Genomic DNA, 14,035 nt, shown 5'->3' with positions numbered 1-14,035 from the left:
AAAGTTCCAATAAGACAGTGTGCATGAAGAGGTTAGTGAAAGGCTCTGGGTCAGCCAAGAGAAACACTACATGGCTGGAGATGTCTTGATGCTGTATTTTCATTAAAGGAATAATTACATGCACATCACGACTCATTTGCCATTTAGTGGCACACAGCGAGAATTCATTATTTAGTACAGGAAACATATCTGCTCAGTTTTATCTCATCTTCCTGGATATGCAACTGCCTTGACAGTCTGAAAGACAAATGTTACTTATCCTGTTTGCAAGCAAAATACTATAATACTAGGGGATGCAGTAATTACCTAAAAGCTATCAATTCCATACACTTATATTGAGCATGAGTGGCAAGCTGCAAAAACAGGATCCTTCCAAAGGAGACAAAATTAACTGCAACAGCAGAAATCCATTGAGAACAGATCTTAAGTCTATTAAAGGCTTCTTTCTAACCCAACAGAAGAATATGAAAGGAGAGAAAGGGAAATATCAGACTGGGACACGAATTCCAGAACATCTGCCACCGGCATGAAGCCAAGATGATACATTGCCACATAGGTAACTTCCCACACAGAGCACCTTTGCCCTCTGTCCCGAGTAGCATCATCAGGAAGGACCTCAATGGCTCTCTGGAGTCACTATCCAGCTGAGTTGTTTACCATAGCACATCAGTGATTCCCTCCTGTAAACACAATTCAAGCCACCTGCATTTCTGTCATGGTTTTAAGCAGAACAGTTCTGCAGTCCTTCCTGGCAATAATCCCGTTGTGGGACATTGCCACCTTGTGGGTCCTGCGGGTATGAAACAAGAAGCAGAAGAATCAAGACAGTTTAGCAATGGTCCAGGTAAAATGGCAAACCCCGGTTCAGAAATATTTTGGTTCCTACATTTATTAAATCAGTGAGCATTTCTCTGAAAGCTAAGCCACAGACAAGATTAAAGTAAAATCAGACAAAATTAACCCTTTTAGCTGGAACACCCACAAGTTCTGACAAAAATTGATCCACAAATTCAAGTTCTAGACCAGCTTTCTAAGCAAGACACAGCAATGTGTATCATGCGGGACAACTGAAAAGCTATTCTAATGCTCTGCAAGGTTTTTTTTTCCCCTCCTCCTTGACTGTGTTTGTGACCAAGTACCTGCAAACGTGTGGTTAACTGGGAGCCCAGTGGTTGAAAAGACAGCATTTTACTTGCTAAGAGGTTAACACAACAGGTTAATTGCCCTTCTATGCTTTACTTTTCAGTGTCATTAGCACGTAATTTAAAGGCCAAATGGACTTGCCAAGACAAAAAAGCTCTTCAAAGAAGTCCATGGAACTAAAGATTTACGTTGCATGTCTTGAGTGGATTTTATTCTCTGGAGAGTCAAATTTCATTTGCTTTAATAAAAACCATGAACATAATCTGATAATTCTTTTTAGAAATGATCATTTTGCCCTCATTTATTTCTACAAACTGTTGAGATCTCAAATACATTTTAAACTGTCCTCTTTGCTTTTAACCATATAACACAGTGGGAGTGACAAACCTGGTCTCATTTGTTTTGTTAATATACCCACTCAAGAGAAGAACACTGGGAGTGATCACAGTTTGAGTGCTAGATACATTTAATCACAAAGGCATTCTCCCCTCCAAGGATCACTACCTCTTCTAAGTACACAGCTTAATAAAAATTTACAGATAATCCAAAGTAGAACTTAAGAAGTTTTCAAAACATTAAAATTCTCTTCCCGTTTCTGTTGTTCAGCTTTTAGTCTCATCATTACAAAGCTGTCAACACTTTTGCTAGTCTGTTTGTCACTAAGCACCCTTCCAGAGAGTACAAAACCCAAGAAATTCATAGAATCATTTAGGTTGGAAAGGACCTTTAAAGCCATCAAGTCCAACTGTAGATGGAAGCCCTTCATCATACAGAAATGACACCATTCTACTTCAGTTTCCTCCTGCAGTTAATTTATAAATGTGTTTGGAGTTAAAAAGAATGACAGAGAATGCTAATGATTTTTTACTGGCTAAAAGCAGCAACCCCATTAGATTAAGGGAAAATCAGAAGCAGAACCTAGTTCCATCCAGTTGCCATGGGAAATCACCACCTCTGTCTCAATCTATGTCAGGATACTTGTCACCGAAAAATCAGGAATAAAACTCCTTAACACTGGGTGTATTAAAGAGCAGGCATTACTTTATTTGGCCAGGTGCATGGGGGATCTCTCTTCCTAGCATGCACATTGTATGTTGCATCAACTGTCCCTTATATGGCTCTTTGATATACATATTCATAATAATTTATTGGAATAATCATACATATTCATTATATTTCTAAGAATTAATTATAATATCTGCATAGTCTTTCATGCATGCATTTTGAGTCCTTAGGAGCATCTACAGGTGTCTTAGGTCGTCTCTGGTGGTCTCTCATGGTCTTTGCAGGAGGCGAACTTTTCTTGAACTTTTGGGCCCTTCTCCTTATATGGTCACAAATTGGCCCATCACTGCTGTTTACCACAGTTTTGGTTGTCCTTGTCTGGTTTCTGCTAGTACTTATCCATCTCACGATGTGCTCATTAACTTTGGCCTTGTATGTTTGACACATGGTTGATAAATCCAGCAGTTTATCTTACAACTATTTACAACATACTCACCTGCCTCCTGTGCTCATAATGCAGAGGAGTAGGCCTTACTATGAAGAGAATCCTTACTTAATTTTTACTTGTATAATATACCCAATGAAAACAACAAGAGTGTGTCGTGGTTTAATTTCAGTCGGCAACTAAGCACCACGCAGCCGCTCGCTCACTCCCCCCCACCCGGTGGGATGGGGGAGAGAATTGGAAGAGCACAAGTTAGAAAAACTCGTGGGTTGAGATAAAAACAGTTTAATAATTGAAATAAAATGATAATAATAATATGATAATAATAATAATAATACACAAAGCAAGTGATGCACAATACAATTGCTCACCACCCACCGACCGATGCCCAGCCAGTCCCCGAGCAGCGGCCCCCCCGGCCAGCTTTCCCCAGTTTATGTACTGAGCATGACGTCACATGGTATGGAATGTCCCTTTGGCCAGTTTGGCTGTGCCCCCTCCCAGCTTCTTGTGCACCTCCAGCCTTCTCAGTCAGTAGAACATGGGAAGCTGAAAAGTCCTTGGCTAGTGTAAGCATTACCTAGCAACAACTAAAACATCGGTGTGTGATCAACATTGTTCTCACCCTAAATCCAAAACACTGTACCAGCTACTAGGAAGGAAATTAACTCTATCCCTGCCGAAACCAGGACAGAGTGTTACCTGCATCAGGCTGATTTGAGCTGGCTGAATTATTCCTAGTGAATATTCCCTTTTCTAAGATTCACGTGCATCCACTCTTAAAAGCTTATTGAAAACAATCTTTTCCATTACAATAATTTTTATACCAAATCCAGTTTTCTTAGCATTCAGTGTTGCCACCTTGCCAAACAGTGGAAGACAGACCTTACAGACCTATTGACCACCGGAAAAGAGATCAATTTCAAAACTTTTTCACTGCTACTATCCAATTTTCTATTTTGAGTCATAAAACGCAGGCAATCACAAACAGCATGTAGTTTTCCAATACCTGTATTTTTCAGGCCTAACCTAAGTCTTGTTCCTTGCCTTGCAAATGACTTTATCACAAAGTCAGAGAAATTCTGCTGCTGTTTACCAAAGCTTGCACCAGTGGTTCCTGTATCACAAAACTAGTAACAGTACAAGCTGCTCTTTATACTGAGCAGCATTCATATGCTGAGAAAAACTGCCAATAACATTTTGTACAACAGCATGATCTGAATATTCCTATCAAAAGCATGTTTGTTACTTACCATGCTATCTATCTTTTTAGTATGGATAGTTTGTGTGCTCGTATTCATGTTTAACCTTCAGCATGAGTTGAGTTCAAAACTAAGGTACATAGGGCCAAATCATGAGGCAGATCATGATTTATACTGATTGAGCATCTGCCTAATAAAACAAGGATGCCTTGGATTTTTTTTTTCCTCCCATCCAAGGTGCAGTGCCTTCTCCACTTTTCATTTCCACCACCCAATTGTTCGAAGGGTTCAATGGAAGAAGGAGGAAACCTACTAATATGTGCATGCAAATCTGTAAACCTACTTGTTTCAGCTAGGTACTCAAATGTACAAACTTGGCTGCATTGCTAAGTGGAAACCTATTCCTAGGCCTGGACTCCGGTCTGTTCTTTGGCACAAGCTAGCCTGCACCACCTACTGTAGAGATAACAGAAACTGAGGCATCACACATCAACTCCCAAAACTGCCTGCACGATTGCAGCAAGCAGAATTAAACCTCCACGTGGTCAAAGATGCAGCCTCTGGGCAATGTTGCTTTGCATCCTTACAACACATTACTCCGGATCCTATGCAGCTAGTGATAAAAAGAACGTAGAGGTACAAGTTGCAGGAATCTGTACAATTCCAGTAAAATCCTTTAAAGTTACTAGAGCCGAAAATAAAAGTGAATGTTTCTAAACACCTAATCATATCACTTAGCACTATAAGGCACTGCAGATGTGGCAATCAACCAGAGGCTTAACTGGATCAGAAGACTTGTTTTATTTCCTGTGTATTACACCAGCTATTCTTTACATAGTTATTACAATAGACTTTGCAGTATTTGATTTTCCTTCCCCTCCTCTGTGTCTCCAACATTTTAAAGCATGAAGCTGATGAGTAGCCAAGGGCTGATACAGTACAAATGAACCAAAGTAGTAACATGACCTTGCAGCTGTATCAGAGTGACAGGTCTCTCCAGTTTCATGCCAACAGCAGCAGGTTGTGCTGCAAGGAGAACCTGCCACTGTTCCAGCCTCTCCAAAGCTTGCCAGGTCTGCTTTAAGCCCAGGGGAGAGTTGAGGGATACACTGGAAGGAAGAAAGGAGGAAGAAGGCCTGCGATGATAATTGCCATCAAATAGTTTTAGCTTGGAGAGGTCCCCAGGTTTAAACAACCTGGGGACAATTAATGTATTAATCAGAGATGCTTTTGAAAGCTTGTGCATATACTAGAAACTAAGCTGTAATTGGGAAGGTTAGAGCTATGCAGACACACAGATGGGATGCTTCCAAAGCCTGCTAGTTTCAAAGCAGTCTAAACCCTTGCCCTTTCAGGCAGCTAACACTGTATCAGATATCACCCATTGTGAAATCCATATAATCTCTTCAAATTAAAATTTACAATGAGACTTTCTCCACAGCAACAGAAGTGCAATTGTGGGTAGATCGGGAGACCGCAGACACCAGGCAAAGCATCACAGAGCCCATGCCTTCTAGGTCACTGGTCCAAATTCACAGCAGATTAGAAGGGCACAGAAAGCATTACCATCTGCTGTCTCTCTGGCACACTGTACAGAGTAAATTTCAGTAATCCTAGGCCAGATCCCAGAAGGCAAGTATTCACAAAGACACTAACATTAATTGGAAACAATCCAGTACGTGTCAAAAGTCTTCCACATCGCTGCCAAGTCCCACTTAAGCACCTGTAGCAGGTGGCACCTGCCTCTCTCCAGCCAGACTCAGAGCTGAGCATCAGCCTGGCAGGAGCAGACAGGTCACGCCATCAGGCATATAGATCCACTGTTGGTCTCAAGTGTCCAGCACACTACAATGCTGGATGAAATCTCCAATGCAGAGTAGTCAAAAAGGCCATGTGCCATTATAGATGGAAGACAACATGAAACTCCGCCGTAAAGGGGCAGACAGAGGGACAATGACTATTGTGGAAAACAGGAACAGATATTAAGAAAAATTTATACACACAAAAAACAACCTCACGAGTGACAGTTCGGTGTACAAACAACCGCAGACAAAGAAAAGGCAGGAAAGAAAGCAAGAAAATGAGGACATGCATAGAACAACGTGGGGGTAGCTCTCAAACCTCTGTCTAGGCTGCCTTTGGGATAGACAGGGAATTTCCCCTACTTAAAAAGCAACTTCTCCTTCCAGAACTACCCATTGGCACCTTTCATCAGGACACAAATTAAAAAGCAAGTCAGTGCATTCCCAAAAGCAGCACTACAAAGAAGGCATTGTGACAAGGCTGCAGTGTATTACTGTCAGGAAGGTGCAGGAAAGGAAAAGATCCTACAAAATGCAATCTTGAGGCAAATCACAACCAAGTCTCCAATGTTCTAAACCCATTCCATGGTATTTCCTAGTGGCCATGCAAAATGACTGCAATAGACCTCGAGCACATTGTGATAATATGACCTGCTACAGGCTCAGCTGTCAGATTTTATATGCAACTTACATCATTCATCTGTGCCACAGTTTCCTCATATTTCATGTCTTTAGACATCTTTTCTACAGTTGACCCAAACACAAGAAAAAATAAAACAGGCAGCCAAGCGCTTGGCTCAAGGTTAGTGGACTTTGGTAGCTAAAGTTTGTGAACGGCAGCTGAACAAAAAAAGCTGATGCTGCAAGCAAAGAAACAACAGAGTAGTGCAGGCATTTGAGTGTTTTCATAGTTTCCTAGTAACTCCTACAACATCAGCACAATTGATATCACCAGTATAAGCCGATAGTAGCGACTTGGTTTTATAATTTTTCCATGCTCATCCACTGTTAATCCCCTCCCAGTTCTGCCAAAAAACTGTCAGCAGGGGTTAAAAATTCCACCAGCTCTCACTTGGCTAACTCTGACCGCAACAGCTTTTACATGAGGCCTTAACTCTAGTGTGAATAATCGTGTGATGCATGTAGCCTTTAGCAGTCACTCCTACAGGCTGCTTTAACCTGCCATGCACAAGCATGACATTCACTAACATGAAACTAAACTTGGAAAAGCAATTAGAGCAGCAGCTGTCACCAGCACACTGCAGTCAGTAAAAGCCAGTAAAAGGCCTATTATGCACTGCAATACAAACAAGAGGAATAGCTTTCTTCAGCTTCCACACCAAGACTATGTTAATTAACGAGCACTTCCAAAGTTAGTGTGCCTTTCACATTGGGGCTGGTTGCCACGGTATACCACGTCCCCTAATGCATTCCCATCCTCAGAGAAAGAGATAAGATATTATCAGAAGAAACCACTACTGACTACAAAAGAATAGAGTGCAAAAGGATTCCAGTAAAAAGAAGATGTCATAATGAAGCTTCTAACTGTCATTAAGGTGAAATGAAACTGAATTTATTTCTGTCATTACTCTTTCTGGTTGTTTCTGCAAGACGAATGTCATTGGATGCTTGGTATTACTGTGGTTCCCAGTTAAGTCATCATCATCTGCCCCAAACGGACAAGACAGAAGGTAGAAGCAAAAAGCCAGCTAAAACAATCTACCCATAGTCATACAAGCTATTTGCAGATTCCAAGCTGAACTGACATTATCAGAAGTCGAAAAAAATTCAAAGCAGCAAGAACAGTGCTTTATCAATTCCAACAATAAATTTATTTTACAAAATTGCCTAATGGCTCATAGGGCATCAATTGGCATCATTGTAAAGCACTGTGGCTCAAGGTTAGTGGAATTTGGTAGCTGAAGTTTGTGAACGGCAGCTGAACAAAAAAAGCTGATGCTGCAAGCAAAGAAACAACAGAGTAGTGCAGGCATTTGAGTGTTTTCATAGTTTCCTAGTAACTCCTACAACATCAGCACAATTGATATCACCAGTATAAGCTGATAGTATGAGCTGCTAAAGGTGGATAAGTAAAGTTTAGACAGTCTAGAGCATGGCACCACACCGAGACCTAGGGTTACTGTTTGGCACATTATATTCCAATATGATAAATATAAAGGCCAGGAAATTCAAACAGGAGTAGGTCCTTCCAACCAAACTCTTCCTCCAGAAAAAAAAGCTTTGGGAACTACCCTTCATGTAAAGTACTGACTAGAGCCTTAACCTATCTGGTCCACAAGTCTTTTCATCACTTATCCACATGACAATCATCAAAACATAATCACAAGGAGAAAGTCCAGCTCCAAGCATTTACAATCGATGGAACTGTGGCACCAGTTTTGCCATCACTTTACATGCCTCCCTAAGCTGTATTCATTTTAATAGCATTTGAATCAGTGATCTTGTGCTTTGTATATGGGCCCTAGTACAGCACTGCAATGTCACTTTTACACTGGTGACGTCACATCTTAGGAATACACTGGCAAGCCTCAGATGGTCAAGCTACTTCCTGAAGTAACTCAACTGAATACCAGACTGCCTCAGAAAATTGCCTTTACTAAATAACCCTTTTGCTAATTGTAAATTAAAGACAATCTTGTACTGTAACTATTCCTAAGGTATTCTTTATTTTCAGTTTCATGTTGCATTTTAAGTCTCAAGGAATATCAAGTATCACTTTTCGCATTTTTGTAAGTGGCATTAGAGCAAAACAAAGTATCCATTGCTTCACTGATCCTTCACAGTTGAATATAATTGTAAATACCTTTAAGCAAGACAATGATCAATATGTTTTTTGCTAGTAAGAAAGTTTGATTCCAATTGTGCTATTTTTGCTGCACTGAAAGTTGTATTTTGTCTAATATCAGCTCCACCTTGTTCTCAATACAGTCCATCTCATTCACAGATCAGTCTGAACAATTATATCAGCAGGGCTATAGGAAAAAGAGCTCCCTATTTAGCTTGTGCCCTTCCATCAACTGTTTGATTCCGAAACATTACAGAACTGCTTTTTAGTACTACCTGATTTTAGAACATTACTTTCAAACAGACCGACTAGGCCATTGCTTGACTAACTAGGCCATTGCTTTACAGCCTCCAGACATGTTAGATAAGTTAAGCATTAATACAAAATTCTTTGACAGTGTCTCAGTTGTATCGATTTCAAATGGATCTCTCTTTTACTTTGGTGTGCTTACAGTTGAATAGTACATTTCCTCAAAAATTAAAATGGCACAGCTGAGGCATCAACTTTAGTTTACAGATGATGTAAATCCAGCAAACAAAATGAATCCAAAAAAAGTGGATTTCCTTTTTTTAGTAAAGCTTTGAGAAGGAAAGTGACTTTGGCAATGTGCCTGACAAAGTATTAGTACTAATTAGATCAGTTGATACATGCATACACCCCACCACTGCAGTAGCTTCATTCAAAATTCTGTTAAGCTTTCTTTGATTGAAGAACAATATACTTAACATTCACCCGGTCTGTGCAAGTGGATTATGTGGTCCGCCATAGGTACAAAATGTTGCTAGGGCAGCTTTCCAAGCTGTTCTGACAAGTAGGCAGAGGCAACTGAGCTGCGCTAAATGCATGCAAGCTGTCCTAAATCTAGGAAAGCTTAAGCAGCTAAATGTTACCTAGGTAAATGCAGCAGTATTAAGTTCCTTCTCCCAGTGAAACCATTCCTCTGACATTGCCTAGTGTAAAAGAGTCTCGATTTCTCAGTTCAGCCCTTTGGCATTAACTCATGAGCGCGCTGTATCTTGGGCAGCCCTACTCCTAACTGAAACGCCTCAGGGAAGTGGGATGAGTCTCAGCCCTTTTAACATAGCTGTACCAAAAGCAGGCTCAAAAGAAAGCATTTAGAGAAATCCAAGTAAAAGCCTTCGGAAAGCAATCAGAGCTTCCCTTAGTGTCTTTACCTAGAATAAGTAATAAAGATGTATCCTTGGCTCAGCAGGTCCAGAAGCACTAGCTTTTGTGAAAAAGCAATTACAAATGGCAAAGTGCTACACCTCCCACCTCAAAATTAACCCACAAAGAAGAAACCCTATATTTACCTGCAGTTAGCAGAGTTAAAGCTGAATAGTCACAAGACTAGAGCAACGCTCATTGACGTCCAGTAAGCTGGCCTTCAAAGTGACATGCAACTCAATGAAATAGTTTCCAGACATTCTTCTAAGTGAAAATCCCTTTCAGGGCATTCAGGATTCCACAGCTCCACTAGTGTGAAAACATGAATTGAAATAGCCAAGTGCATCAGGACTGGACTTGAAATCAGTAAATGAGATTCGTCATCTCAGCCTAGACAACTGAGTTCAGAGCCATTTACATTTCTTCTCAGGACCCATCTTCTGGGAGACAGTAATCACCTGGGCCTTACTGCATCAGGAAGACAAGACAGAAAATCAAATGCTCAAACAGAATTAAGATCTTTTCTGCATCTTGTTAGTGAAGAAACATTGTCTGTATATTTGAATGCTTCATCCCTTGCTACATAGCCACAGCTTGATAATTGAGTAAGCCATCTGGTGGCTGATAGGCTGGCTGCCTTCTGCAACTGTAGCCAGTTTTTAATTTTTCTAATTAGCTAAGCAAAGGAAGAAAGTACAGTTCTTAAATTCTGCAATTGTGAAGACATTATGGCCTACACTACAAGAAGCACTGAACAGCACCAGGAATCCACGGTGAATCCATGTGGTACCTCCTACTACTCACTGCTCAGAGGGAGAAGCACATCACCATCCCAAGCATGTTTTGCAAAGTTGTCAGAATTCATATCTTTATATAGGCTTAGGCATGGACATTTGTCTATGTGTGACAGTAGAGGTGTAGGGGGCACCACTATTTCTCCATCTAGTGAGAGTCACTTTTATGGGGCTCCAAGCATGAATAAGGAATAAGCAGACCTCTGCCTCAGTTCCTTCATTTAGGCCAGTTTTGGAGTACAAGAGAAAAGGATGTAAAGTACGTAATTTTATCCCAAGAAAGGGAGGAGGCAACTAGGGACCAGATCCTTCTTCTGTGTCGTATTTCAGAAGCCACTGTGTTCAAGTGTGGCATGAAGCACATGTTGCCCTCTTCCTCTCGACAAAGCCCAAAAGAACCGTCAGTTCTGAGCCAACAGGTGTTATTACTTATCAGTACTTATATGCTAAGCCCTTTTGGGCCATGCAATTAGGTCTGCTTTTGTCAGCAATGGCATTAAAGATATACTACATAATCATTACTGCACTTAAAGTAGCTGAAGAAAAAGCACACTGGGAAAAAAATCAATGCCATAGTTCAACTCCACAAAGCCAGCAAGCCAGCCATGCTCTGCAGGCAATGCAGTGCACCTCACTAGGTTGGCTCCATTTGTGTCCTGTGTGTTATCAGTGCCACGTTTTTCTTCCTCCATGCACAAATCCTACAACTAAGAAAAATGTGGAGATCTCATGCTACCTCAGGCTAAATTATCTCTGCCACATCTTAAAAACAGGATCATCTTGTGCACCACATGAACAATCAGGATAACAATTAATGAAGACTAAAAGGATATTCACTAATTTCATCTCCTTATTCACCTATCGGTGGGGATCTAAACACACAGCTAAGCATTTTCCTTTTCAGTGATGCCAGAGAACTTATAAAACCTGTATAAGAAGATCTTAAGCTGCAAATATTAATTTTAACATCTCAGTGATATTCAAGAACATTTTCCTGTTGATTTAAGTGAACATAGTATCTTCATACCAGAAAAATCTCTGTAGCAATAAAGGCTGTTCACAGTTAGAGCCTGCAAATATGCAATCTTATATACATGTATATATAGACACATATATACGTGAACACACAATGCATACTGCTCCCATAAGGATCCCAAAGGGGAATCACCTCAGCGGAACACAGTAGGTTCACTGCTGTCATCATAGAAACCAAACTACCTCTCAAACATCAATACAGGTGATTAGTGAAGACATACCACACACTATTACTGGTTCAACTTTGATGCACAAAGTAAAGCAGGTAATGTATTTTGTATGCTGGAATGCAAAAGGAGGTAGTAATAGAAAATACCAAATTGTTGCAGTTCCATTATTGCTACAGAGTCCTTACGGCTAAGTAGACACCACAGTGTGAAAGGAACCACCCCAAATATCTGAGTGGAAAGGATCTCAATCTTTTTTGTGCATTCTAGACAGCGAAGCCTTCCTATGAGGCAGAGCTCAATGCCAGCCTGGTTCCTAACTGCACCATGGCAGATGCCTGAGCAGCTTGGTGCTCCAAAACCTCCCCAAGCCTGTGCAGTCGTGTGAACAGCTCACACCAAAGAATGGAGCCACAGATGGCCCTCCTGGATGAGCTGGTGCAAGGACTGCATGATAACATCACCAGTCACTTTGCAGCACATGCATTACTGGTCTGCAAGAGAAATCCTGAGAAGCTGGTGCTTCCTTCCAAAATGCTTCCTGAGCAATCCCTCTCCTCTGTTTTCAGAGGTCCCCCACACACATGGAAGATCTTGCTGTGCCACAGAAACACAGAATGGTTGAGATTGGAAGGGACCTCAGGAAGTCATTTTGTCCAACTCCCTACTCAAGAAGGGCTACCTCGAGCCAGTTGCCCAAGTCTGTGTCCAGACAGCTTTTGAATACCAGACCTGTCCTAGCTAGGTCTACAGCTCCCTCCATTCCTCTGGCCTATTGCAAGAGTGAAGTCACCTTTCAGCCATAATGATAATATGCCATTTGTGCCTCTATCAAAATGCAATAGGAGCAAGCCACGCCTTTGGTGTGTTTGTACATGACTGGCACAGCTGGGCTTAAATTTCAATTTTCAGTGCTACAGAAAGGCATCAATTCAGAGCATAGAGGGATAATGTTGAAACAAGAATTTCAATTCCAAAAGGAATTTTAAGCTGTCTCAGGGAAACAATGTTGACAAAGAATGAATGTTAAAGAACTCAAGCTACTGTAACAAGAAACAAAAGGTTTCTCTCTGTATATTTTCAAAACATGCAAGGCTGAATGAAATTATAATTATGGCCTGATGGCAGAAGATAAACTTCAGCAGCACATACCAGGATTTTTTTAGAAAGAGCTTAACACTGTATATCACTCCAGCCACAGACCTATGAACTTCTCTTGCAGCAGATTTTTGCTCGAGCATTGAATATTTTATTTAAACTAAGCATGCTCCCCATTTTTCTTAGGAAAATCTTAAAAAACGATTCATTTTAATCAACTCTTCTAGAGTCTGCAGGAAGCAGAAGCCCAAAATGACAGCTCAGAATTATGAATTGCTCTATCCTGCAGGACTGTTGTCACTAAAAAAACCAAGAGATTTAACACCCAAGGTAGACAATTTTTAGAAACATACAATTAATACGTTTATGTTTTGTCTCAGCATTAAAGCCTGACAATTTTTATACAGAGCTGAAGTCTAAGATGGCCCTTTCCTCTAAGCCATCTTACATTGTCATCACAATCATTTTTAGAAAAAAACCTGTATGAAGTCCCAAAATATATAACATATTAAGAAAATACATATTAGCTTCAGGGCTACTTGCCAGGATACAGATTACAGTTCCTGGCTTCACTGATAACAAGGACGAAAATGACATGTTGTCTGTAATGAAGTTACAACTCCTAGTATCACTATTCATCACCAGTAGCAGAAATTAGCCTTATTAGTGTTATTAAAGCTGAGGATCAAAAGTCCCTTTCAAAGAAGTAGCAGTAATTATAGTAAAAATAAGGTAAAGTAAAAAGCAGCTTTCTGGAAATAAAAATTGGTGAGATGTCCCTCCTCACTCCCCAGCACATAAATGCAAAGAAAGGAGAAAAAAAGAGGAACTTACAGCTGTGACAGGACCAGTTACTGAGAGCTCGGCTTTATCATTCACTCCTAGAGCTTTCTCCTACAGAGGACATACAAGGAGAAAACAGGGATAGAAAACATCTTCCCTCCTGCCAACTTTGGTAACTCAAGCCAACAGGAGTTGAGTAAGAACTGCAGCATTCAGATTCCATGCTGTGTATCTCCCAAAGGCTCAGCTGCTGAATATCATGACACTAATTGTAACAGTTCATCACAGACAGCAGACAATCATTTACCAAATGATTTTACCAAACTACACAGCACTAAGATGAACTATACTGCAAGGTTCATCAACACAAAAGCAATCATGACTTAACTGAACATGGGTATAAGCAACACAAGTGCTTGTCAGGGATGGCAAACCTCTTAAATACCTTAAGAGTCCACACAAATCGATGGCTAGCATCTCAAGTGAACCTGATCACACTGTTGTTCCTGCTGTATAAACAACTCATGTCAAAAGGGACATAATAGGTGCTCCACAGCAGGCAGGGAAGCCCGTGCATTTTTCTCCTTC

At 40.7% G+C, this 14,035-nt stretch overlaps 1 protein-coding gene across 1 annotated transcript in view; it reads right to left on the bottom strand.

Annotated features, from left to right (window-relative positions):
* The window catches only part of RASGEF1B (RasGEF domain family member 1B), a 147,930-nt gene extending 134,385 nt beyond the window's left edge, over positions 1-13,545 (bottom strand). Inside the window, exon 1 of the mRNA XM_076336971.1 lies at positions 13,499-13,545. The gene's annotated coding sequence lies outside the window, so the exon portion shown is untranslated. The remainder of the gene's footprint in view (positions 1-13,498) is intronic.
* Positions 13,546-14,035: the final 490 nt, after the last annotated feature.

Source organism: Aptenodytes patagonicus, chromosome 4, assembly GCF_965638725.1.
Source record: "Aptenodytes patagonicus chromosome 4, bAptPat1.pri.cur, whole genome shotgun sequence".
NCBI lineage: Eukaryota > Metazoa > Chordata > Aves > Sphenisciformes > Spheniscidae > Aptenodytes > Aptenodytes patagonicus.
Note: the sequence above shows the minus strand (reverse complement) of the source record. Positions and strands in the feature narration are given on the sequence as shown.